Below are 26,173 nucleotides of genomic sequence, written 5' to 3'. Positions count from 1 at the left end.
GAAACGCATGACCTCCACTGACACGAGAAAGTGTGAGAAAACACCACAGCACTTTGTGCCGCGAGCAGAGAACAAGTCAGGATGACAAGGAGACCAGCGGCACCTAACACACACCACATCCGGAAACTCCACAGTAAGCAGCACACCACTGAGGACAGGAACTACCTCTCCATGGTCAGGAGTGAGGCAAGAACGCCCCCGCCGCCTGCGCGTGCGACACCAGGCTCCGTGACCCCACCAGAGCAAGGAGACGGGAGAGGAAAGAAAGGGCATCCAGGTTGGAAAGGAGAAGTAAGATGGCCTCTGTTCACAGGGGATATGACCTAATGCGTAGGAAACTCCATGGATCCCCCCACACGCACCTGTCAGATCTTACTAGAATTCCGCAAGGCTGGGTACAGAGTCAGCCCGCACGAATCATCGTGCTCTCTCCACCGCCAACAAACCTCCTTCCCAAGAAATGACAAAAACGCTGCCGCTTACAGCAGTGTCGAAAAGAATAAAACAGTCGTGGATTAACCAAGAAGGACAAAGACCTGCAGGGTGAAAACGGGAAAATACCAGGACAAGGAACGGAAGGAGACACACAGGTGCACGAGGCAGAGAGGCCAATGCCCCTAGAATTATCTACAGATGCAACACTGTTGCTCCCCAAGCCCCCACGGCTTGTTTCGTTTGCTCGTATGTTTTAGAGAAATAGAAAAACTTATCCTAAATTCATGCGGCATCTCAAGGAACCCTGAACAGCCAAACAAAATGGGCTCTGTCCGTACAAGGGACTATCCCTCAGCCTTACAGATGGAAGAGATGCTGACACCTGCCCAGCATGGACCCATCCCGGGGGTGCTGGCCTCCGGACGGCCCCCTGCCCCATCCTATCCTGCCCCTGGTGTCTGTCCCTGGCAGGGGGCCCCTGCTCCCAGGGCCTACCACTGCCCTCCCTGCCACAAGGGGGAGGCTGGACAGGGTCCTCTGGCTCCCAAGGGTCATTGACTAGGATGCTTCTGCTGGCCAGCGGGGTTGGGGTCAGCTCGGCGGATAACGGGAGGAAAGGCAGGAAAGGTGACCTCCTCCCTTTTGCAAAGAAGTTCTCCGTCCGTAACGTCCGTAATGTGGAACCCTGCAGGGGGCTGCGAGCGAGACAGGGGGACGCGAACCTGCAGGCTCCATGACCTCTCGGGCCGGCTTCGGGTCCTACCCCGCCCTTGGCTCTGGGGACCGCGGCCTGGGCTGGAGGCTGGCTGAGCCCACCAGGGCCACGCACGCTGCCCAGCCCCAGCTCCACACAGATCTCCTGAATGAACGACCGCGAGGCACAGACAGGCCGGTGAGCAGGCTGGGTGCGGCCCGTGCACAGGCTCCGTCTCGTGCTCCCCGAGAACCTGGCCCTGCCAGGTCCCGGGCGGTGGGCTGAGCCCGTGGTCAGTGAGGAGCTCGCGGGGAACGGAGAGGGCAGTCTGGCATCTGGCCGCCTGCCCTGTCCCGGGAGTGCAGACACGGGCGCTGGCATCCTCACGGAGGAGGGCTCCCCTGGCTGCCAGGTGGTCCCCAGAGGAACCGTCCTTGGTGCCTCTGTCCCAGCTCCACACCCCACTCACCACCTGGGCTCGTCGCTCTGTGGTTTTTTTCTCATTTGCATGTATTTGCTTATTACTTAAGCGCCTTCCCCAGTTGTGTCCTAAAGAGATTTAAAGCACTAGAAACGTCTTGTTAAAAATAACAACGACAACAACAAAACCTTGAAATAAATAAGTAACTATCAGGGGTGGCTGTGTCTCCCCCGCTTCCCAAATTGTCTTGCTCTCACACATCGGGAGAGCCCGCCCGCCGCTCAGAGCTACCCCTGCCCTCCCAGGGCCGGCCGTCTGAGAACGTGGGTTCCCCTCTGCAGGGCTGAGGTGTAGGAATAATTTAAAACCATGCTAATCCTCAAATCCTGTTTGAGGCTGGAAAGCAGCACGAGGCCTGGCGGGCTGCAGATGGGCTGCACGGGGAGCTCGTGGAGTCCGAGCCAGGCCCAGACCCAGGCAGGGCCCAGTTCACGGACGCCGTGCGGCCGGCACGCTGGGAAGGACGGGAAGGAGCCCTTTACTGTCCAGAGGCATGAGACAGCGAGGATGGACGTTTGCTCAGAGACCAAATGACCTCTACCATGGGCAGCCTCGGACTCTGGGTAGGGTGCCGCACAGGGTCAAGGCCTCAGCCGGAGCCTCAGACCCAGACACTGCTGGCTAGGCCCTCCGGGGGCTCTCTGTGGCTCAAGCACTCCGAGGAACAGGTTTTCTGGCCAGCCTGGCCCTGTGTTCTCTCTCAGAGCCGCCTGTCCACTGACCTGGGCTCGGGAGGGCTGGCCGGGCTAGCCCACAGCTCTGGGCCAGCAGGGCCCTGGGATGATGTCATGGGAGGTGCCCTGGCCACCCCAGGCTGGAGGCTGCGTGGGGGTGTGACCAGGATTGACCGTCCACTTGCGGAGACTTGGGGGGGTGGTATGGGGCCTGCAGAAGGGCCCCTTCTTCCTGGTTCCAGGCTGAGGGAGCCCAGCTTCCAGCCTCAGGGCCCAGACCCAGGAGGGTGACCCCCACCCCTACCCACCACCCTCTCGGTTTTGTCCCCTCGGACAGGAACAGGCCCAAGGGCCATCTGTCTTCACATACCAGGCCCTAAGCAAGCCCAAAGGTGGATGAAAGGGGCCTCAGGCTCCCTGCAGAGGCTGCTAACAGCTGTTACCTGCCCTGGACTCTGTGCTCCAGCCTCCGCTGTCCCTCCTCGTTGTCCGTAGTGTCCCTACATTCCAGGGCCTCACCCCAGCCTATCCTGAGAGCCTCCCATTGCCCCAAGGCAGCCCCATACCCCAGGTGCTGCCCCGATCCCAGCCCCCCCAGTGCTCTGTGCCCCCCCACACACATAGCCCCTCTCTGGGTCCTTACACCCTTCTCAGTCCAGCTCAGCCCGCTCCCACCCCCCGGAAGCCCCATCCACCAGCCCCATGGAAGCCGCCTGGCTCCCCCTCCATAGACAGCCAGCCCAGAGGCACCGGCCAGCTCCGCCTGGGCCCGCCTGACCCTGGGAGTGCACCTGGGTCAAGGATGCAGGCCAGGAGGCTGGACTGTTGGCGGAGCAGGGCCCTGAGCTCTGCCCCGCAGACATGAGGAGAGAGGCTATGCTTGTGACCGGGATCTCGCTGAGACCACAGTCCAACCAGGGGGACAAAGGGACCCCTCCTGCCCCAGATACTGTCATACAGACAGACCAAGCTGCCCCCCGCTGCAGGGCCCGCGAGGGGCCACGGTGGGCACGGAGACAGAGGTGCAGACGGAAGCACCTCCAGGGCGCCGAGGGGCCGAGCAGCCCCCACTCGTGTCGTCCCCGGGGCCTCAGTCCAGGCCGATCCTGGGCTCTCTGGTGGGTCTCCTGTGGGTCTCCCTAGCGGCGGGTGGAAGGGCTGGTCCACGGTGGCGTTGTGGGTATGATCTAGACTTCTAAGCACACAGTTCCTAGGCAAGAGCCCAATTAAAAACCAGGCAGAGGATCCGAGCAGACGTTTCTCTAGAGAAGACACAGGAGGGATGGACAGACGCGTGAGAAGAGGCTCTGGCCGGCCCGGCAACAGGGAAACCCAGATTAGAATTACAATGCGACGCCACCTCGCACCAGTCAGAACGGCTCATGTCAAAAACACACCAGAAACAGGTGCCAGAGGGGGCGCGGGGAAGGGGACCCCTTCCGCACTGTTGGGGGCAGCCCTAGCAGGGGCAGCCCCTCTGGAGAACAGGACGGAGAGTCCGCGGAGAGTCGAAGAGACCCAGAGACCCAGCCGCTGCACTGCTGGGTGTTTCCCGAAAGAAACAAAAACTAATTCCACAAGTACACGCCCCCCATTCACAATGGAAACATTGACCACGGCCACCCTGCACGCCGCCCACCTGTCCACGGGGGTGAGCGGAGAAAGAAGGGGTGCGTGCGGACGAGGGGAGTGCACAGGAGCCGGCGCCGGCGTCTGCCGCAGTGCAGACTGGGGAGGGGGGCGGAAAGGACAAGTTGCATGTTTTAAACAAGAAAGCAGCACCGTGGGCACCGGGGCTGTGGGGGTGAGGCTCTGGGGGTTGGGGGGTCAGTGTCTCATGGGGATAGAGTTTCTGTTTGGGAAGATGAAGAGTCCCGGAGATGGGCGGTGGGACGGCCGCACAGCACGGATGTGTGTAGTGCCCGGAGCTGGGCAGCCAGACACAGTTCGGAGCAGCCGTAGGGTACGTGTGCCCGTCTTCACGGCCGCCGCTGGCTCCGAGTGAGGGGAGTGCCCGACGCCCGGGCCCTCGCACGGCCCCCTCCCGCAGGAACCGCAGGGGAACGGGGGCGCAGAGGGCCAGCTTGGGGTGGTGCCGTGACTGAGGGGGGGGGTCTCCCCGCTTCCCCCCGCCCAGTTTCACCACAGTGTGGCCCGGGTGTGTGTGGCGCTCCCCGAGGGCCCCGAGCCAGTGCGGACGTGCCACAGCCCAGGCGCGCCCACCCCCCGCTCGGCACCGAGAGGCCCGGACCCGAAACCCCGCTGTTTGGCTGACAAATACCAGGTCCAAGTTGACTGAGGGAGAAGAGCCCCGAGTCACAGGAGGGTGCACGTGGCCCGCACACCGGTCTGCACCTGCCCTCAGGGTCTGGGGGTGATGGGGCTGTGACAGCAGATCTGCCAATCCCAGGAGGGGAGATAAAGGTTCCGAAAAGCAGGTGCTTATCTGGTCTCCCTGCGAGCGCACACGGGGGAAAGGTTGGCGATGACTCAAGCGTTTCGTAACTGGGGACCCACGGCGCCGGGAGGGGGGTGAAGGTCACTGGTCACCTTATCTACGCGCCTTCCTTATCAGCCTGCGAATCCTCGGCGGGAAGATGGTCCAAAGCCCGTGTGCTCTGAGGCCCGGCGCTGCCGGCATCGCAGGCCGTAGACGCCCCGGGAATGTCCTGGCCACGAGCTGCTCACGTGTGACAGGCAGCTGGACGGCCTGAAGGTTAAACCGCTCGGATGAGCTGAGCCTACAGCCCGGCTTCGGGCAGGGAAAATATTTTCTCTTTGGCTAAAGAGTAAAGGCCACCTCCCTGACCCTTCCTCTTGCCGGTCCCGGGGGTTCTGTGATGTTACTACTCCGTTATCTTTATGTGAAAAATTTTCAGGAGAGGTGGACGGCCAGCCCCCAGGGGTTAAGTGCTGGGGACTGCGGGCCAGAGGGCCCTGCAGGTTGTCGGTGGGGGAGGGGAGAGCAGAAATCAGGGCCAAGGACAAGAGGACGGCCGCCTTCCTGGCTCTGGCCGGCTTGGGGACGCACCCTGGGGACGGCTTTGCAGGCGCTCCTGGTCCCCCCAGAGGCCTCCTCGGGGAGAAGGATGCCCAGACTTTCCAGGACAGATGGGACACCGCCGGGCAGAGAAAGGGGAGCAGAGACTGGGAGAGGCGCAGTGGCGTGGGTGACCTCCTCCCCCCACAAGCCTGGGAAACCCGGGGCAGACTGGGGCCAGGAGGCATCCCCACGGGGCGGGAAATGCAGGGTGCGGTCCCTCCAGCCCAGAGCCTGGACAGCTTAGGGGCCAGCCCAGCTGTTGTACCTCCACGTGGGAGCAGATAAGCCACAGGGGGAGCTGGTCTCAGCATTCCCAGCTGGCCCGAGAGCACGAAGCAGGTCTACAGACCGCTCAGAGCACTCTTTGTTCGCACACAGCCTGCGGCCAGCTGCTCCCAGCCGCGTGCCCGTGCTGAGGGCTCCTGGGCCTCCCGGTGACATGTGCTGAGCACAGCTGGGGCCCTCCGTGCACACTCGCTGCCCACCCCGTGGGACACCAGCCCCACCCCAAGTGATCCCACCTTGGAACAGGCACCATGGCGCAGCCCCCCAGAGGGGCCAGGAGGCCCATGCTGGGCTGGGGAACTACTCCACCTGCCTTTCCTGGTCAACTCCCCCTACCCCCACCGTGGGGACCACTCCTGCCCCACAGACCCCCAAATGTGTAGCCCCACAACCTTGGCCCTGGACCCCTCTGCTTCCTGCCCAAGGTCCTGGCTCCCCGAAGTGGCCCTAACAGGGCCTGCGGGCCAGGCCCCGAGTCAGCCACCGGGAGGACAGGGAAGAGGGCCCTGATGCCTGAGGGAGCTCTGGGCTGGGACAGTGGGGCAGGCCCCCGAATGCCCCCACTGCCCCCCAAGACAGCAAGACCCAGCATTGCCGAACCCCCAGGGAGGGGGCACCAGTCGCCATTCAACCCTTCCAACGCCTGAGCGTCCTCATAAACAAAACAAGGGTCCTGGGGGTACCCACCTCCTGCGGCAGGGGGGTCTGAAACGAGACGAGCCCCTTGGGTCTGTGGAAATGCCACAGAAGGACCTACAGGACACGGTGGTGTTGAAAGGCCTCAAGATAGGAGGGACCCCACCAGGGCAGGCGGGGAACAGGGTGTGGCACGGGAAGGAGGAGAGCCCACCTGGTCAGGGTCTGGCACGTCCAAGGCCTCCCTAGACCTGTCTCAGGACCCCCCGACTGCCCACGGCCCAGATGCCCCTCCTGACCCGCTCCCCAAACCTGTATGAGGCATCCCAAGCGTCAACACCTCCACCCGGACCTGACCTGTGTCTCCCTGGCCCTCCCAGGCTCCCAACAGGGCAGTGGGACGCATCCCAGCCGAGGGGACCCCTCCCCCGCCCATGGCCATCTCCCCAAGGCCAGGGTCTGCCTTCACTTTGCAAGCGCGGTCCAGGGCCAAGCGCAAGCACGGCAGCCTTCCGCACTCGAAGGGCTGTATGGCAAACTCTGGGCGGGGCCGGGCCTGCTTCTTCCCTGGTGTCCCCTCACCCGGGGTGGGTGCCACAGCCTAGGCACCGAGGGACCCAGGTAGACCCACAGTGTCCCCAGGTCAAACACTATGCCCCTGTGGGTGCCACGCGGACTCCCAAACCCACGGAGGTCTGGGGCCCACCTGCCCAAAGTCATTGGTGCTTCGGGGCCCCCTGTAGCCTCTCCCCAATGGGCCGGCCACCCCAAATTCCCAAGAGGGCCCTGTGAGGAGGGAGAAGCCCTTGCCTGGGGCTGGAAAGCCTGGACTGGCCAGCCACCGTGGGAGCCTCCCCACCCGTGGGAGGTCGTCACAGGTTTGGGGTGCCTCAGAAGGCATAGGGCCACTTTCCCCCGAGAACCAGCCCCACCTGTCAGCTGTCTGGGGTGGCTGTTCTGCAGGCCTAGCAGGAGAGCCCGGGAGACTTGTCCTGTCACCATGGGGACGGACGCTCCCATCTACCCAGCAGCTGGGCCCTGCGAGGGGGCGACAGCTGCTGTCCAGCCCCCTGGCCTGGTGAGGGGCTGCGGCACTGTCCCCCACCTCAGCCACTGCCCGAGCGGACTATTGTCAGGCTGGTGGCCTCCCTCATGTGTGTGGGTGCAGTGAGGCCCTGAGGACCCCTCTCCTCGGCCCCTTGGTTGGGGTCAGGCCCCTGGGCTGCCCTTGCACCCGTAACCCAGTCTCACCCCCTGGGCTCAGGGACCGATGGGGGTGGGCAGCGGGTGTCCCGCCTCGCAGACACGGCACCTTCTCCTGGCCTGGGGAGATTCTGCTGGAGGCCTGATGGCCTTGGGGAGAGCATGAAGAATCAAGGACAGGTTTCAAGCCAGTGGTCCCTGCAGCCGAAGCTTGGGCTGGTTTGTCCACAGGAGCCCCCAGCTCCTGGGGACCTCCAGCTTCCTCCTCCTCTGTCCATAGGCCCACAGGGACATGTGTCACCTGTGTCGCATGTGTCGCAGAGGGGAGCAAGCCCCATGGCAATGTGTGTATTCAGCGGGGGGGCAGGGAGCAGAAGACCAGGACCAGACACTTGGCCCCACCCACCCACGGCCCTAATAGCCTCAGACCCATCATCCCTGGATCACAAGATGCCCGGCTTTGCCTCTGAAGGAAGGCTGCCCTCCGGTCACTGTCCCTGCCCAGGGACCGCAGGTGCCTACTGAGGCCGACTCCAGTCACACAGGCTTCAGGTGGTTCAGCGAGCTGCCCCGGTGCTGGGACCCAGCTTTTAACAAGTGAATTTCAAGCCACATGCAGACACAAGATTGCACACAGAGAAGCCACTAGTGAGAGTGGGCAATGGTATGAAGAATGCAGGTGTCCACAGTCGGTGCGGGGGTCAGGCCTGGACACTCTTCCTACCACACAGGGGGCTCGATCTGCCATGACCCTATGTGTCAGGCTCGCTCACGTCCATCTTCTCTTGGTCCTGACGGTGACTGAGAAGAGCACTGCTTAATTCCCAAACAGTGGGGCCTGTGTGGTAAACTCACAGCTGTTTATTGCTAATCGTCCTGGGTTTTGATCACAGCCAACTGCGTCTTAACCTCTCCAAACCTGTTAGGTGGTTCTTCCCAGCCAAGCAGAAGGATTGGTTCTACGGTGTCCCATGGGCATAAGGAAAGAGAACCTCTGTTAGCAAGACCCTCAGGCACAGCACTGGCTCTAAAATGCGGTCCGGAGCTTCTTTGCCACTCCTCCCGCTGTGTCTGGGCTCCATGCACCACAAGAAGGTGGCGGAGTGATCCCGCCCACTCTCCAGGCCTGCGCACCTCCCTTCCTGGAAACCGGGCTGGAAGGAAGCCGGACAGAGCCAGGCAGAGCAGGGAGGGGCCTCCCCCACAGAGCCCTGCCCACACAGAGCCCTGCCCACACCACGGGTCAGGGAGCTCCTTGGGACAGGCGTGAGGCGGCACGGGGTTTGGGGGTGCTTGTTACACGGCTGTAGGTAACAGGGACCATTGTTTCAGGTTACCATTAGAACCCACTGCAACGTGAACTGTCCACACCCTTGCTCATTTTGTGTCCCCCAGAACTGTCCTGTTCTGAGAGGTGCATTAAGGTCTCCCGCAGTGATCACGCTTAAACTGTGTTGCCCTGCACTTCCAGTAGCTTCCATTTTACCAGTTTTTTCCGCCATCTACCACATCAGAGTTCACAAATATGTCTCCTCCAGAAGTGGTGCCCTGGGGAGGCCTGTCTCGACGCGGACGCGGGCACTGCTCACCCTGCTTTTGCGTGTACCGGCCCAGGGTTATTTGGCTGTTCCTTTGTTTTTCTACTGTCCATTATTAGTTTGCTTTACTGAACTCCTCTCTACAATGTGTTAAAAATAAAGACAAAGACCTTTCTCCCAGTCCTCTGCTTTGATAGAGGTGTTCAGGCCATTTACGTTTAGTGTAAAACTGGAACATCCAGTTTGATTCTTCCTACCCCACTATTTTGCTATTTATGTTGTTGTTTCTTTCGTTTTCCTTTGAGGTGGAGAGGTGGTCAACACATTACCCCTTCTCTCCTCGCTCCTGAGTGTGGACGCTTCACTGAACCGTGCCCATCTGTCCGTCACTCGGTGCCCTCGGTTCCTGAAACCTGTAACCACACCTGCTCCAATCAGAAGAGCTCCCACTATCGTTTCCCCTACTGTGGCTTTGCCAGACTCTGTGTGACTGCAACTCCTCCCTGTCCGTCCCCTCACCCCCACCAATGGCTCTCCAACATCACTTCCATAGACTTCATGAAACCCTGCAGCACCTTCAAGAATTCCTGGGCACAGGGACCTCTCTTGTCTCCCTTCCTCTGACCAAGTCCCTAGCTGTGAGCACAGCATCAAACGCAGGGTACAGGCCAGGAGCTGCTGGCACCACGGGTGACAAGTCCCCGAGGGCCATGTGCCTTTCGCACCAGAACAGGACAAGTCAGAATGACCCCCCAGTGTCCCCTGCTTCACAGGCCCACCCCACACCCCTTGCCCAGACATTGCTGGGGCTAAAGTGTGCTCCCCAAGTCTCATGTGCTCAAGTCCTGGACCCAAGCACCAGCAAACGGGCCCTTATTTAGAAATGGGGTCTTTGCAGATGTAATTAGCTAAGACCAGGTCACTAGGGTGGGCCTTGACCCAGTGAGCCCGGCGTCCTAACAAAGAGAGGGAGATGGGCACATGCGGAGAAAAAGCCGTGCAAGGACGGAGCAGAGATGGGGTGATGCGTCCGTGAGCCAAGGAACCTCGCAGATGGCCATCAATCTCCAGAAGCTGGGACAGACCTCCCCCCAGCCTCAGAAGCCATCCCCCTGCCAACACCTTGATTGCGCACTTCTGGCCTGAGGGGGACAGCACAGGCACCCTGGGGGCTCCAGGTTATCACCAAGGTCAGACCGACAACTGGGTCAAGGTCCCCGTGGGTGTCCAGGTCACAGCCCCAAAGCCTTCTCCTCCCGGGGAGAGGTCTTGCAGGTGTTGGTGAGACGGTGTCCTTCTCTGCATAGGTGAACACCGGCCTGCACCTTCCCCATGGCGTGGAAGACATCTCAGCTCTGAAAAAAGAACCCAAAATACCGGAGGGGGCATCCCAAGCCGACAATTAGCAGAAGCAAAGGCCCGGGGGCAGGAGAAGCTGGCTGTGGGTGCGTGGCGGGTGGTAGCGTCCAGTGCTCCGAACAGTCAAAAAGGCAGGTGGGGTTTCTGGAAAGCAGGTCCCGAACCCCCCCACCCCCACCGAGCCCCACCACATGGCCTTGGGGCTCAGGGCTCTGTGAATCACACTCGGGGCCTCGCGCACGCAAGAGCAGCTGGGAGGGCCACCCTGCAATTTGTGGTGGGGGAGCAGGAGGCCCAGAGGCCGCCCGAGCCCAGCTGCAGACACCGTTAGCCGCCCGGCCGCCAGCTTTACACGTATTTAAAGCAAATCTCCTGTCTTCCCCAGACGGGGCTATTTCCGTCTACGGGACGGCTAAAGGGGGTTTATTTTCAGCCCCGGAACCTCACTGCTGAGGCCGTTAACCCCAGAGAAGCCCCACCCCTGTGATGGCCACCTTAGCCAGCGGGGACGGGGGAGCGAGGGCGGGGCGGGGGGCTAGGTTTATTTGCTGAGCGCCCGAGCTTCTAAAAATGTCTTATTTAAGAATTTACCCAGGACGATAAGTTTACCAAACCAAGAGAGACTCGGGGATGAAAACCCTTTCTAATTATCTAGTTGAAGTGCTGAAAGGCTCTGCCTTGGTTTGGATGGTGTTTACTTTAGCTGAGGCGGAGGGGCCCCCGGGGACCTGCGGGCGGGGGGCTGCCACCCTGGGCGAGGGCGGGAGGGCCCGCGTCTGTCCGGGGTCTCTACGGGGTGTGCGGTGGCCCCGCTCCTCCGGGGCCCGGCGGCCGGCCACCCCCGCCGGCTCTGCACGTCCAGAGGTTGTAATGACAGGCGGGGAATTTAAACAGTTTTCCCCCCTTTCAGGAATGTTTTAAGGGATTGAGAGGAAATTGTGCACGGATTTTGCTGTTTTAAGAGCTAATATGTGAACAGCTTCAGAAGGATGTGTGTTGTTTTAGGGCTGCAGTTTACAGAGTAAAAGCTTAAGACAAAAGCAGACGGGCCGTGGGCTCCAGGGGTCAGCGACTTGAATTTCATTCCTCTGAGAAGGGGTGGCCTTCCCGAGGACAGGGCTGGAAGGAAACAGAGGTCCGATCTTCATCCCACCCGCTGCTGCCCCCCATCGTGTCCTGTCACCAGCGTGGGCGCAGGGGCTGCCCAGCTGGACGGCCAACAGCGAGGGGCTTGGGAGGGCGCCGGGAGCCACTCTGGACCACCAGCCGCCAACCTGTGCCCTCTGTCAGGGCGCTGAGGAAGGTCCCCTGCGTTCGGACAGCCCCAAGGGCCCATGATCCCACAGAGGGATGGACATGGGCCACGAGATGGGTGGGGGCTCCTGCTCCTCAGGGACGAACACCAGAAACACCAGCTACCCCAAGTGACTTGGGAAGAAACAAACAGAATGGCCCTGGACTTGCGAAAGAAACAATTTCTAACCGAAAACTTCTCCCCAAAGAGAACCCCAGGCCCAATGGCTTTGCGAGTTCTGAGACATTGAAGCAAACAGCAGCTACATCCTAAGTTGTCCGAACCACAAGGCAGGAACACTTCCCACTGTTTACCCAGCGCCGAAAGCAGATGCTATGAGCACACCAGCCGCAGACGACGTCCCTCAAGAACACAGAGGCGAAAACTCGACCCTGCACTTGAGCAAATCCAACGAAGCAGTATGTGTTTTAGAGGTGCCTCATGACCGAGTGGGCTTTCTCTCAAGAACCCGGGGCCGGTGCGCTCTGAAAATCACTCAGGGGCGCTCACCGTCCCAGCGGAGCAGAAAGAAGGCAGGCAACGTTCTCAATTACACAGAAAAAGCGTCGGATGAAACGCAGCAGCTAGGCCCGAGAGCCACTTTTCTGGCCACAGACGGAAGGAGGGAGCATCCCCGGCCGGTGCGGGGCGCCTGTCAAACCACAGGTTGCATCACACTTCTCTGTGAGAGGCCAGATGTGCCCCCGGGACCAGGCACCCGACGAGGGGCTGCTCTCTCCTAGGGACTAAATGTTGTGGTGGGAGCCCGGGCATCGGGCAAGAACAAGGAGAAAACAGCATGGAGACTGAAAAGGGGAAAAAAAAAAAAACAACAACCCACAAAACTGACTTTGTTTGGGACAACACGATCATCTCCATAGAAAATCCTAAAAAATCTACCCCCCCCAAAAGCTTCCAGAACTAATGAGGTTAGCAAAGCCACAGGATACAGGGTCGACACGCTAGCAGCAAACAGTCCAAAAGCGAAATTGAGAAAACCGTCACGTTTCGGTGTCAGAAACACGGAAAGTAACGAACCACAGAAATGACATGAGAGATCGGTGCCCTTGGAGCCGTACAACACGGGTGAGCGTGTGCAAAGCATCCGAGGAGGCACAGAGACCCACCATGTTCAGAAAGCAGAAAAGCTAAACGTTCCAGAGTCACGCACCCCACTGAAGCGTGCGGTCCGCCCTGGGGCTGACCAACGTTCAGGCAGGGGTTTTGTTGTTTGGTTTTGTTTGGTTTTGTTTTGGTTGAAATTAACAAATGGCCTCCAGGCTTTCGGTGGAAACGCAGAGGGCTAGAGTTGCCAACATACTTCTGAAAATGGACAAAATTAAGGGATTAACACAGCCTGATTTCAAGGCTTGCGATAAAAGTCACATTAATCAAGACAGCGTGGTAGTGGCAGGACAGATTAGAAACTCCAGAAGCAGACCCACGCACACGGTCAGCTGACTTTCATCAAAGGTGTCAAAGTAATTCGATGGGAAAACGGCACAGGAGCAATCGGATAACCACACGCAGGAAAGATTTAATACCTGTCACTGTGCATAAAATTAAACCTGAAATGAATCACAGATATAAACACAGAATGTAAAACTAGAAAATTTCTACAGAAATATAGAAGAAAAGTCTTTGTGACCTTGGATTAGGCAAATATTTCTTAGACAGAATACAAAAAACATGAACCTTGAAAAGGAAAAATAAATAAACAGCAAGTCCTGGAAAATGGCACTTGGTCAAAATCAAAAAGTTCAGCTCTTTGGAAAGACAGTGCTGGGAGAAAAGAGAAGCCACAGGTCGGGGTGGGGCGGGGGGTGTTAGAAAAAGGCATATCTGACCGTCCAGACCTGGAGTCCAGACTCACACCTCGATTACAGGGACCAGTCCTAAGACTCAGGGTGAGACAAAGGACACGATGACCATGGCGGGCGGGCAGACGCGCCCTTGGTCAGATCGTGTGTACGTGTGGCCGAGGTCCCGGGTGTCCCTGGGGTAAATGCCACAGGAACCGCGGGGTCCGCTACAACGGGGCGGTCCGGGCGGTTTCGAGTGCGGAGGACCCCCCGGAACAGCAGGACCGCGGTGCGTGGATGGGGGGAACGCGGCACAGAGCACACTGCGGGAAGCTCCGCGGTCTCTTAGCGAGGTCAGCGGGCATGGGGCGCGCCGAGGGGTCTACCCGAGGGGAGCGAAGGCACAGGCTCCTCCAAACCTGCGTGTAATAACCAGGCGCCTTTAATCATAACAGCCGAAAACTGGAAAGAGCTCAAGCGTCCATCAGCCTGTGAGCAGATAAACAAACCGTGGTACGTTTTATCCTTCCCGATGAAAAGGAAACACGTAGTGAGCACAGGCCAGAGCAGGGACGAGGCTCAAGTGTGCTCCGCGTCTGAGAGGAGCCAGACACGACGGCTCTGTGCGGCGAGATGCCTTTCGTATGACGTCCTGGAAAAGGCAGGACCGCGGGGACAGGAAACATCCCTGATTACCAGGTGCTGGGCGCGGGGGCGACGGTGAGCGGCCAAGGGGCGCAAAGGCGCTTTCGGGGGCAATGGGAACGTTCCAGATGGTGACTGCAGCCGTGGCCGGGGGACCACAGCTGTGTGCCACGACCTGCTGACCTGGACACCCAGGGACGGGCGGGTTCGCTGCTGGGAAGTGGACGCTCCGTGAGAAGCGGGACGAAGGCCGCAGCCCGCCTGAGACACACAAGCAGACCGAGCCTTGTGTCAGAGACGGGTCACCAGGAAAAGGAGAGACGCGCTAAATCGAAGAGTTGGTTTCGGGAGATGTTTTTCTAAATAGCCCGAGTGTGAGGTCGGCTCCGCAGCTGCCCGCAGCGGCCGCCCGCAGCAGAGCCACCAAGCTCCTGCCGTCCGGGGTCCCCGCACCCCCACTGTCCTCCTCGGTGTCTTCCCTGGGGACGGAATGCAGCACGCCGTCCCCTCGCGTCTTGGTGACCACCTGCCTCTACTGTCTCACACTCCCAAGGGCCCCTCACCCTCGGTCGGGCTCACGTCCACAGCCCAGGCTGGGTGCACAAGAGACACGGAAAAGAGGCACCCACAAAGCCCCACGACCAGATTTTGTCCACACCTCGCACCTGAGACCCCAACACTATTTGCAACCCCATCCTGGGCTGAGCCCGGGGCCACCCACAGCCCGCCCTACTGCCGAGGGGGGCCCTTCGGGGTCCCTGCAGCAGCTCGTGAGCTGTGCCCCCCACCGAAAGCCCTCTCCACCAGCCCCAGACTCACAGCCCACATCCCATCGCCTTCGGGGGACCCGGGCTCACACGCTGGCCCGGGCCCCCACCCCGGGATTCTGACCTTGGGAGGTACGGCCCCGGCCCCACTGGTGCGGGCGCCCTGCTCACTCTGGGCGGCTCCCCAGCCCCCCACCCGCCCCACGTGCACACTCAGCGTGGCTCAGTAGGGAATTTGCAGAGTTCAGAGCTTCCAGTGACCTGCGAGGTGTGTTGGCTTCTTCCGTCTTCTGCCCACACCATTTCACTTGCTCCCTCGAGCGACCTGACGTGGGGGCGGTGGGTGATCGTCGGGGTCCCCACACAGGAGAAGGCCAGCCACAGGATCGGAGGCTGTTTCCCTGCAGAGACCCCAGGCTGGGGACAGAAAAGGCTCACCGTCGGGGGGACCCCACCGCCGGCAAGTGCGTGAGGGTGATGGGGCGGTGGAGGGCAGGCGCCCCAGAGAAGGGACGTGAGAGCTGCAGCTTGAAGGCGGGGAGGGTGGCGTATGGCGGTGCAGCGGCACATCATCGGGGAGGCCAAGTCTGGGGGGCGGGGCCGGCAGAGCCAGCAGGGACCCTGCCTCGAGGGGCTATGTGGGTCACAGGGAGGGGTGTGGGCGTCCCTTCATGGCCATGGGAAGTTTCCGGAGAGTTCTAGGAGGCAACTGGATCTCGTTCGCTTTTGGAGGATGTCTGTCCCGACCGCCACGCCATGGGTGCTGGTGAGGCCTGCCTGCGGGATAGAGCCAGGCGGGCAGCCAGGATGCTCTAGACAAGGGGTGAAGGCAAACCCATACCCAGATGTGACAGGGCATACACAGGCCCGGGGCCTCTCAGGCACACAGCTGCCCGGGACCGAGCCCGTGGCCCAGGTTGGAGAGCCTGACCTCTCATCCCAATAGAGCCAAACCCAGACCTGTCCGCTGGAGGTCGTGGGGGTGGTGCCCTCACTCCAGAGATGCTCACAGCACAGCCGAGGTCATGGCCAAGGAGTGCCAAGGCTTATGGGAGACAGAGGAGAAGAGCGGGCTGGCTCGAAGCCGCCGACTGTCAGGGCTCAACCCGCCCACGAGGCTGAGACGCAGGCCCGGGACCCCACTTCTGCACGTGCCCACAGCCGAGTCAGACGGCGGCCCCGGCCTGCCCCGCCCAGGGCCCACTTGCGCACTGGGCGGGAGCCTGTGCGCTGTGTGTGGAAATGCCGGGAGCAGCAGGGTGCCGAGCACCCCAACCCGGGGGCTGAGCCCCACGGCCGGCATGGTCTGCTTCCGAGGACCAGGGCTTGCAGGGGCTCAGGGCGGGGAGGGAGGCACGGACGGGGCACAGAGGGCCTTCAGGGAAGTGACACTCCTCTGTGTGACAGGACACACCCTTCCACGTGGGTCAACACCCACAGAAAGGGGCACCAAGAGTGACCCCAATGTCAACTGCGTACGTGAGCTCTCAGTAACAGTGACGTCGGTTCACAGATTGTGACTACCGCCCTGTGCTAATGTGCGATGGCCGTGGCGGGGGACACGGGGTGGGGCGCGGGTATCCCGGACCTCTGTGCTTTCTGTACAACTTTTCTGTAAGCTTAAAAACCCTGGGGAAAAGAGTCTACCAGTTTTATAAAACAAATGCTAAAGAGACATCCTGGCACACACCCTGCTCACTCGTGTCCACTGTCCACGTGTCCCAGCAGGTCTTGCTGTCCCCATGAAGCCCACAGTTACACATGGGGGCCCCACAAGCTCCGGGGCCCCCCGACACCCTGCAGCGGGATACAAAGGCTCTTCAGGGGACATAGGAAGGGGACCGACGCCCAATCCAGCTGAGGCACAAGAAGGGCCAGGCAGGCCGGGGCCAGACCCATGCACTGTCCCCTCTGCCGGGAATGCCCTGATGGAAATATAGGCACGACTCAGTCCTTCACCTTCGCCTGGAGCCACACTGTTCAGCGAGGCCCCCCGCAAGCCCTCTACTCAGGACGGGAACCACATTGCCTCACGGTCTCCCTGCTGGGCACCCAGCGGTCCGCCCAGGCCTTGGGGTCTGAAACAAGACGTGTGTCGCACGTGTTTGGGGAACTGGTGGACATCCTGGGGTGTGGATGAGGGTCAGCACGCCGCACTGTGATGGGTCAACGTGAGAAAACAAGGCCGGGAAAGGTGACAGTGAGAAGCAGCCTTTAGAACAGGAGTGCAAGCCTTCCCGAATACCAGAGGGTTTCTGTGGACTGAAGAAGGCACGGATGTCCTGCAGGGAAAACGAGAACACGGCAACTGTGACAAAATGCAACCCTGTTCTGAAAGACCACAACGGTGCGGAGACCAAGGATACACGTCATGCTAATCAGTGCAAATGAGCTGACCTCTGACCCATACAGAGAAGTACTGCACTGAGTAAGGTGCCACACACCCTTCACACGGGAAGGCACATATAGGTTAAAAGCAAAGTAAATGAAAAAGATACACTAGGGGAACATTAAGGAAAAGAAAGCAGAGGGGCCACGCTAGTATCACACAAGGTAGATTCCAGAGCAAAGAACGTGACGGGGAACAAAGAAGGCGGCTTCGGAGTGATAAGGGGGCCCGTCCATCAGGGGACATAACGGTCCTAAATACTGACACACCAACAGCAGAGCCTCACACTGCCCTGTGCAAGGGTGACCCACCCTGGAAGAACACACGCGGAGTCTCACCGTCAGAGCCGGAGGTCTCAGAGCTCGCGGGCATCAGCACAACGGGCAGCCAGGACACCAGGGAGGATGCAGCAGGCCCTTCCTGCTGACCGCAGCCACCTTGTCGAGGTTGATGGGACAGTCCTCCCAACAGCAGGATACACACTATTTCCCCCATGCCTGGTTCAAGGTCCACCAACACGAACCCTATGCTGGGTCATCAAACAAGTCTTCATGCATTTAAAAAGAATCAAATCATATTGAGTATTTTCTCTGACCACCAATGAATTAAAGTTGATATCATTATCAAAAAAGTATCTCGAAAATCCTCAAATGCTTGGGAAGGAATCCACTCTTAGATAATCCAGGCATCAAGGAAAAAAAACAAGTAGAAAATCAGAAGATATTTTGAGTGGCATGAAACTAATGAATTGCATCAAGATCTGTGGGGTATGACTACAGTCTTTAGGGGGAAGGCGTACCCCCAAGTCCCCGTATTAGAGGAACCTCTAGCCAGTGTCCTCAGCTTCCATCTTAACAAACAAGAAAAAGGGCAGCCTAGTAAACTGGCTAAGCATAAAAAAAAGAACAATCCGTACAGAAACCAATGAAATCACAAAAAAGAAACACTTAAACCCCATTCAAAAGTTGGTTCTTTGAGATCGATAAAACCACTGAACACGTAGCCAGAATGATCACTAGGGGGAAAAAAAAAAAACACATATTACCAACATCGGGAGTGAGAGAGGACACATCACTACATGTCCCACAGATGTTAATACCTTGCATGACGTGAACGAAGTCCATCAACCATGCAGAATACCAAAGCTCACTCAGGAAGAAACAGGTAGCCTGAATATTTTATCAAGGACATTTAACATCTAGCGAACGGCCATCTGACAAAGGGCAGCCCGGGCCCAGATGGCTTTCCTGACGGATTCCACCGTGTGCATAAGGAAGAGATAAGACTGATTCTGCAGAAATTCTTCTCTGTATGAAGAGAGAACACAGCTCAGCTCACTTGACCCTGACAGTGTTACCCTGGTACCAAATCCAAAACGTTATCAGAAAACCTAGAAAATATCCCTCATGAACTGAGATGCAAACATCCTTAGCAAAATTTTAATGAATGAAGAAACCCGGAAGTGTATAGAAAGAGTAAGACAACACGAAGGAAGGAGGGTTTATCTAGCAACACGGGCTTCGTTCAACGTCTGAAGATCCATCAACATAACTCACTAGTGGCCAGAGCAGTCGAACAAGAGACACGAGCGGGGCATCCAGACTGGAAAGGAAGAGGTGCAACGAACTTTATTGAAGATGGGATTATCAATGCAAAAAAAAAAAAAAAAAATCCACAGAATCCACCAAAAAAAGCTGCTAGAAGAAAGAGCTGAGTTGGGAAAGCTTCGAGACACAAGATACCGAAATGACGGCTCTGAACGCCAGGAATGAGCAACCGGGAACCAAATGCGGGAAAGAAAAGCCACGGGCCACAGCACAAAACGAAGGAAACACTTAGGCATCTGACAAAAGATGCGCAGGACTTTGTCCTGGAAACTACGAACATCTGGATGGAAACGAAGGGTCTTGATAAATGTGTGCAATGCCCATGGTCCAGAAGATTCGATCTGGGCACATCAGTCCTCCCCTGCTGGTCTCGGGGTTTGGTGCTATCCCAAACCTAATCCCACCAAGCTTCTTGTAAAAAGCTGACCAGCAGCTTCTAAAATGTATATGGACGCGCGTAGGACAAACAGAGCAGCGTGAAGGAGGGGAACAAAGCTGGCAGGTTATCTTAGCTCACTGCAAGACTTCTTTAAAGCTACTGTAACGAAGCATGGACAGATGAGCTGGTCAGGGCATCCCTGACCATCCCATGGTCCAAAAACAGGCCCATGTCCTCATAAGCTGACTTTTACGAAAGGCGTCCACCTGGTTCCCCGGGTCAAGGACACTCTTTTCAACAAGCGGCACTGGGACGACTGAACACTCGCGTATCGAATCGTGAACCTCAGCCCGTGACATACACGGCTGACAAACGTTACATCGCAGACCTCAACGCAAGCACAGGAGCTACCAAAAGAAAATCTAAGCAATCACATGTTTGCGAAAGATTTCTTAGACACGGAAAGCACACAAAAAAGAAAAAAGCAATGAATTGGACATTGTGAAAATGGAAAACACCTAATCTTTAAAAGACACCGCTCCAGGAACGAGAAGGGCAACCGCACACAGGGGAGAAATGTTTGTGAACAGACATCCACGTATCTACAATATGCAAAGAGCTTTTTACGATTTAACAATAAGACAACTCGAATTTTCAACGGAAGATCGGAGAAACTACCTCCCCTCACAAGTTCCAGGAAGGACCATGGAGCGCGCGAGATGGTCCCTGGCTCCATTCGTCGTTGGAGGATCAAGGTTGGAACACGAGACACCACGACCCACTCATGCTGGTCAAACCAAGAGACCAACCACGCCAGGCGTACTGGGGCCGAGGCGGCTGCAGGAACGCAGGAGAACTGCCCGCGTCCCTGCAGTTAAACACCTACCACGCTGCGTGGCCAGCTTCTTCCCGGGCGTCCACCCGAGAAAAAGGGGATATGAGTCGACCCAGTGGTGACAAAGCAGGGGCTCCCGGTACACCCACTACCGCCAGGACGTGCCTCAGAAGGATGATGGCGGGTGAAAGGAGCCAGGCAGGACGGTGCTGGAAAACTCTAGAAAACACAAGCCAGTCTGTGCGGACTCGTGTCAGCGCCCGTAGGCGGGTGGCTCCTGGGTGGGGGCAGGTCACCGCACAGTCACGGGGAAGTTTCGGGGGTGATGGCGGGTTCTGCTGCCCGGACGGTCTCAGGGCGTATACAAAGGTCAAAACTCACCAAACCGTGTGCTTGAAATATGGTTCCTATCGCTCCTGATCGCTCCTCGCTACGGCTGGTCTGCGGTAAGAGCCGCAGAGATAATCGGGCAAGGCCTCTCGTGTCAATCCAGGAACCTGCGTCGTCGCGGGGTCGCTGCCTCGCGACCGGGGCACCTGTGCTGGGCACAGACAGTCCTCCCATGCCCCTCCCTGGCACCCCTACCGCCCTGCCACTGGACACCTGCCTGGACGAGGAGGCCACCGTCCACCACATCCGCTGCCATCTGCCGCCGTGCCTTTGGCCCACTGGACTGAGAACGCCCACGGCCCCCGGTGTCAGAGCTGCCAGCATCACTCAACTTTCCCAGAGGAGGGGTCTGAGGCTCAGGGAAGGTCAGTAACATGTTTGGGCCCCCTGGGCAGTCTCAGGGGGCCTGGACCCTAACCACCTCCTTTAGGCTCCCTGGTGGGGCCCCAGGTCTGGGGCCTTGAGGAGCCACGTCCAGGTGCAAGCGTCTCCCAGACCAGGAAGGCCAGCTGTCCCAGTGCCACCCTTTCTCAAGAAGGGGTGCGCCTCACTGTCCATCTCCCCGGGAGCCAGTGATGGAGTCTTAGGACAGGGGCCTCTGAACACCGGGGAGAAGCTAGAAATTCTTAGGAGCCCTGAGAATGAGAGGCATTTCCCCATGTCCCAGAGCTGCCAAGTGGCCCAGCACATGTCATTTAAAAGGACATCACCTTGAACCCAAGATGAAGACAGAGACCCCACGTGAGCAGGGGACATGTCGGGGCAAGTTCAGAAGATCCCACAGCGGGACTGAGCCCGGTTCCCCTGCTCTGAGCTCCCCAGCTCTCTGGAAGTAGCGAGGTCATGGGGACGGCGGTACAGCCCAGGCTTTCCAGCAAATGCCGGGAGCAGGGACCTCACGGGGTGGGCGACACCGAGAAATGAGTAACGTGCAGACCCCAGCCCGGGCCCCGCACCCAGGCCCGCGGCGCTCGAGCCCGACCCGCCCCGGCTGGGTGCAGAGAGCGGCCCCCGAGAAGAGGCCGCGGGACAGCTCGAGAAGCTGAAAACGCAGCAGAGACGCGCGCCCTTCCCCCAGGCCGGCCGCAGCGGCTCTGAAAGCGCGGCCTATTCTCAGCTCGTCGTGCTCGGAAACTGACCAGATCATCGCCCGCCAGGAAGGGGGCCGGCTGCGCCTCTCAGCACACACTTGACATTTTGTTCTCCTCCAGGCTTCCGTGCTGACAGTTTCTGGATTAAATGTGCAAATGGAACGCGGCCCCGAGGGGGTCCCACTCCCCGCCGGCCCGAAGCGCCAGGGCTGAGGTGCACGTGTGCGTGCAGACACGTGGCGGTGCCTGAGCGAACGGGCCACGTGAGCGTGTCCACACGCGGGGGCCTCCACATGCGTGCCTGTATGTGCACGTGCACCTCGGCGTACCCGTGAGTGCCAGTGTGTGCCCGCCTCCGGGCTAGGCCTGGGGGCCATGCCCGGCCCGTCTTCCTGGTCCTTCAAACTCGACCTCGCCCGAGCTGGGAGAAGAGCCACTGGCCGCTTTTGGCACGAGGAGCTTTTCTCAGCCCGGTAGAGGTCAAGTCTACCAGAAAGCCATCGTGGCGCCCCTCAACGTGGGCCTCGACTGGGGGGGGGGTCTGTGCCTTGCAGCCAGCAGCCCGGGGTCCTGGGACTCGCCTTCCCAGGGGGAAGGTCTGTGGCTACAGACTGGGGGGGGCAGCATCACCCCCAATTCCCATGAGCCTAAAGACGCCCCATGGTCTTCTCGGGCCTCCTCCGAGCTATGGGGGCCCTCAAGCCCAAGGGCGCAGAAGGAGTGGACAGGTGGCACCCTGCGCTGGCCCCAGTGAAGGCCAGTTCCACCCCGTTCTTAAAAAGGGCCCGCAGCAACCCTGGGGGTCCCCGACAGCCCCCCTCCACTCACTCCCCTCAGTCTGCCCCACCAGCACTCGATCTTACAACCAGAAAGCAGAAAACGGCAGCAAAGGATCGCCGCGCCCCAGCCCTGAGGTCAGCTGAGTGCGGCAGGGGGGCGGGGGGAGGGAGCCAGGCGTGCGGCCGCAGCTCGCGACCCCACAAAGCTGCCCCGAGCCCCCTTCTTCCTGCCTGTGAAGTCACACAATGACACACTTCAGCAGCCGCACAGCCGGGGCTCTGGTTTTCATTCCGCGTGACCCCGAGAGGCAGAGAACATGATTATAACCCGTCTGAATGCCGTACCCCGGGGCGGTGACTCGGACACCTGCACGGGCCCGTGGCCCCCGCCGGGCGACCAGCCACTCGGGCGGCCCGCGCGCGTCCGGGCGGTGACAGCTGGCAGACACCGCCACGCCGCACCCCACAGCCACGAGGCCCCTCCGGGCTCATCCTATTACCCCGACGCCTTCCCCAGGGCAGCCCCCCGGGAGCCCCGCCGAGCACCAGTGCCAGGCCCCGCCTGCGCCCGGGGACTCACTGCCTGCTCAGCCCGGTCCCCGTTCTCTTCTGTCAGCTGCTACCCCTGCTTCAAACAGGCTCTCCAGCTGGCCAGGGTCAGATGTGAGAACAAGGCCCTCACAAAACCCGGCCCTCCAGCTACCCTGCGCCCGAGACCCCCACTGAATGTGGCACTTAATGACGAGTGTCTTTGCAGCCCTCAGGCAGAGCATAAAGGAAACACCTGTCCCACGGACGGCACACTCTAATCCCGCTAAGTCCCGAACGGAGGAGCCTGCGGGGCCCACAGCAAGGGGCCCCCACCCCGGCGTCTGACTTTTGTCCTGGGCCTCGGGGAGACGTTGACAACAGGTTTTGGCAGGCCAGGCAGGAGGGAAGACACAGGGGCCGGCCTGGGAGCGCCAGGAAGCCTAGGCCTCCCTCCCGGGTTCACACCTTCCCCACAGACCCTGAGTGCTATGCCCGAGGGGACCCTACCCCGCGGAGGGGGTGGGGGGATGGGTGTCCAGGGGCAGGTGCACGCACCCCCCTCAAACGGGCGTCACTTTCTAGGCCGGCAGGAGGGACTCCTTTCCTGCCGACACTGGAGGCTGAGCCGAGCCCCCTGCCTGCTCAGAGCCAGGGGCGCCCCGCCCATCCCCCCACCCCTCTGCACCCCAACCCGGGGTGCCTGTGTGTCTGGCTACCGACCGAGAGCTAAATCGTCACAACTTCCAAAAGGAGGAAAGACAAGACAGTGGGGGACCGTAGGGAAGAGGAGGCCACCCAGACACCTGGCCACTTTGGGGAGAAAAGCCCAGAAACCACGCGCATGCACACACCCCAGGTGCTGGGACAGGCCGTGGGGCCCACCAACCCCGCAGCTGGGCTGTTCTGGCTCCTTGGCTCTTCCCGCCCCAGTGCTCCTACTCCCCTACAGGCAGGCCGGTCGTTTCCGTCCTCAGAGGCCTGCGGATGGGGCCAACGGCCCCCCGGGGAGCAGGGGAGCAGGGTCACACAGGCTGGCGGAGCCCGGTGCAGAGGGATCGGGGTGCCGGCTGGGGCCGTCACGGGGCCCCCAGCGAAGACGCCGGCACAGCTCGCATCACAGGGTTTTCCAGCCGGAAAACAGGAAGTGTTGTGTAGACACGGTCAGGCCCAGACGCGGGCGACTCCTACGGCAGGAGATGCTGGTGCCGGGCGGGCCCAGCCGCTCTCGGGGCCCCGGTGGAGTCGCCCCCAGGCCCCAGAGACACACCAGCAGATGCACACTCGTTGAGGGCCACCTCCCCTTTCCCCCCAAGTGGCATCTGTGGGGGACGTGGTGGGGTGTCTTAGGGAGGTTCCAGATACTTGGGGCCGTTTCTGTGAGCCCCCGCCCAAGCCCCCGACTTCGTCCCGAGCAGAGTTGATCGATAGGACAGTTCTGGAGACAGATAACGGGCCTGGCCATGGGCCTCACAGAGGATGTCTTTGTTCCAGAAAACGAGCCAGTGCAGAACTGTGCACACACAGGGCCCTGGTGTGCAGGCGGAAGGTCCCGGTTACAGCCAGGACTCCTGCTGTCACAGCTCCCGGCACAGCGCAGACCCCCGCATGAAGGAATGTCAGCTGTCCCCCCAGGAGCAGCTGCCTCGAGGCCAGGAACGCAGCCAGTCGGAACCCTGGAGCCCTCCCCAGGAGCGGGGTCCCAGGTCGGGTGGAAACTGTGTCCCCTGCTGGTGGGGACAGCCCCAGCCGCCACCCTGGGGCCCTGCAGCCTCGATCTCTCAGCTTCCTCCTGCTCAGATGTCCGTGGGGGCTGGGGCGCTGACCCCTTTCTAAAGTAAGCACAGAGGCACTGTCCCCACAAAGCCCAGAAGAAAGGCCATGAAGGAATGGCCAGGGCGTCTCGGTCAGGAAGGCCAAAGGCCACGGCAACCGCACCTGATGAGGAAACCGCGTGCAGCCCTGGGGTGGGCAGTGAGCCCCGAGTGTGGATGGGGTCAGACGGTGGGGTGAAGCCCAGAGAACAGGTGTTGAGCATGGAGCCCCCACTTTGGGGGTGGCTCAGGCGGGTGCTCACTGTCACGAGGGGGCCGGGGGCTTGTTCTGGGGGGCCCCTACCGGCCCGGGGCTCTGACGTGTTGACCAAGTCTCTTGAGAGCAACAGTTTCCAAGTCCGGAAAAAGGCCCCTAAGATGGTTCACAGACACATATGGGGGAGCTGGGGCCTGACCCGGACTGAGGGTGAGCAACCGGGGCCTCCCCCACACCCCAGCATAGGGGAGACCGCCCCAAAGCAGCCCCCCCACACTGTCCAGGGCCCTCCTCCCAGGCCCTGAGCCCTCCTGGCCTCCTCTGTCCCCACCCCGTCCAGCGGCGGCCTCACGTCCCCCGTCACCCTGGGTCGGCCCCGAGAGGGAGGCTTGCTCCGTACTGCAGGCAAGCAGTGGGGACCCCAGACCCCCTGGCTACAGACTGCACGGCTGCCCCCCAGCTGGCCAGGACCCCTTGAAGAGAACCCCGGCCCTCCTCCCTCCCATGGGCACGGAAACACCCAGAATGTGGGTTCCAGCTGCTTGAGGCTTTCAGCTGCGTCCAGAGTCTGCATCGAGAGCAGCAAGGCTCTGGCCGGCCCACGGGGGTCCAGTCACCCGGGGTCAGCAGAGAGCCCCCCAGCAGAAGGACAATCCGAATGCCCAGCTGTGGCCCTAGCAGAACGCGAGTGCAGAAGCACACAGACACACGGGGGTGCGTGCCGCTGTCTCCCCACGCTGGGGGGCCGGCCCCCCTCAGGCAGCGCCCTGCAGGCTGCAAAGCCCCGCTCCTGCCCCAGAGGGCCACATCTCTCTGCACACCTTCCCCCGCCATGTAGTAGGTGCTTAATAAATGTCTGCTGGCCGAAGGAGTGCAGGGGACATCCTAGCCAGGGCAGGGGTGGCCCCCATTCTACGGCGGGACATCAGAGGGGAGCCCCGTGGCGGGACCCCAGCTTTCCTGGGCGGCTCCCATGTGCTGGGGACAGACACAAAGGAACTCAAGGTTCCAAAGCAGAGAGAGGCAGCGGGTGGGGGGGCGGAGTGGGGAGAGTGCTCTGGGTGGGAGGGAGCCCCTGAGGAAAGACGACCTCGGGGTTAGCAACACCACGGCCACAAGCAACTCAAGCTCAGCATGAGAGAAGGTCACCGCGGAGGGTGGGCGCACAGCAGCCTACCAGCACGGCCTCCACCAGCCCAGAATCAGCCCTGCTGTCCCTGCCGGCAGGGGAAGGCTGGGGATGGCTGAGGCTGCCAACATGCGGGTCTGCGGGGCTGGGGCTGGGGTG

At 60.3% G+C, this 26,173-nt stretch overlaps 1 protein-coding gene across 1 annotated transcript in view; it reads right to left on the bottom strand.

Moving 5' to 3' along the window:
- LOC111149772 (potassium voltage-gated channel subfamily Q member 1) overlaps window positions 1–26,173 on the bottom strand; it is a 307,874-nt gene that overhangs the window by 231,192 nt on the left and 50,509 nt on the right. The gene's annotated exons all lie outside the window — the stretch shown is intronic.

The sequence above is a fragment of the Enhydra lutris genome, unplaced genomic scaffold (genome assembly GCF_002288905.1).
Source record: "Enhydra lutris kenyoni isolate GAN:26980312 unplaced genomic scaffold, ASM228890v2 scaffoldscaffold22, whole genome shotgun sequence".
Classification (NCBI taxonomy): Eukaryota; Metazoa; Chordata; class Mammalia; order Carnivora; family Mustelidae; genus Enhydra; species Enhydra lutris.
This window is presented reverse-complemented; position numbering and strand designations above follow the sequence as displayed.